Source organism: Rhea pennata, chromosome 1, assembly GCF_028389875.1.
Source record: "Rhea pennata isolate bPtePen1 chromosome 1, bPtePen1.pri, whole genome shotgun sequence".
NCBI lineage: Eukaryota > Metazoa > Chordata > Aves > Rheiformes > Rheidae > Rhea > Rhea pennata.
Window position 1 is genome coordinate 80,009,221 of NC_084663.1, and position 409 is coordinate 80,009,629.

The window sequence follows — 409 nt, forward strand, 5'->3', positions numbered from 1 at the left end:
CCATGGCTCCGGAGAAGCACCCATACCTGTTTCCCACTTATCCCATAGTGCAATCCATGGCTCTTGCGTCCGCCCAGGACGCTCAAGGGGTGGGGCTGCCACTTTTCCCCCTTTTGTTCCTACAGCCTGAACCAGTAGGCTCACGTCTAATCCTATGCTCAGATATACTTTGCAATGACTACGGCAACAAAGATCAGCAGTAGGTGCCTTGCTGCAAAACAATATTAAGTCCACAATGCACACACCAAAATGTCAAGCCCAGGCAAGATACAAGCAAACACACTGACTGAGTCCCATCAATGCAGGTGGCGTGGCCTCGGCACAGCTGCGTGCTCCACTGACCGCATCCCACCAGTGCAGGTGGCGCAGCCTCAGTACAGCTGTGCACTCCACCGACCAAGTCCCGCCA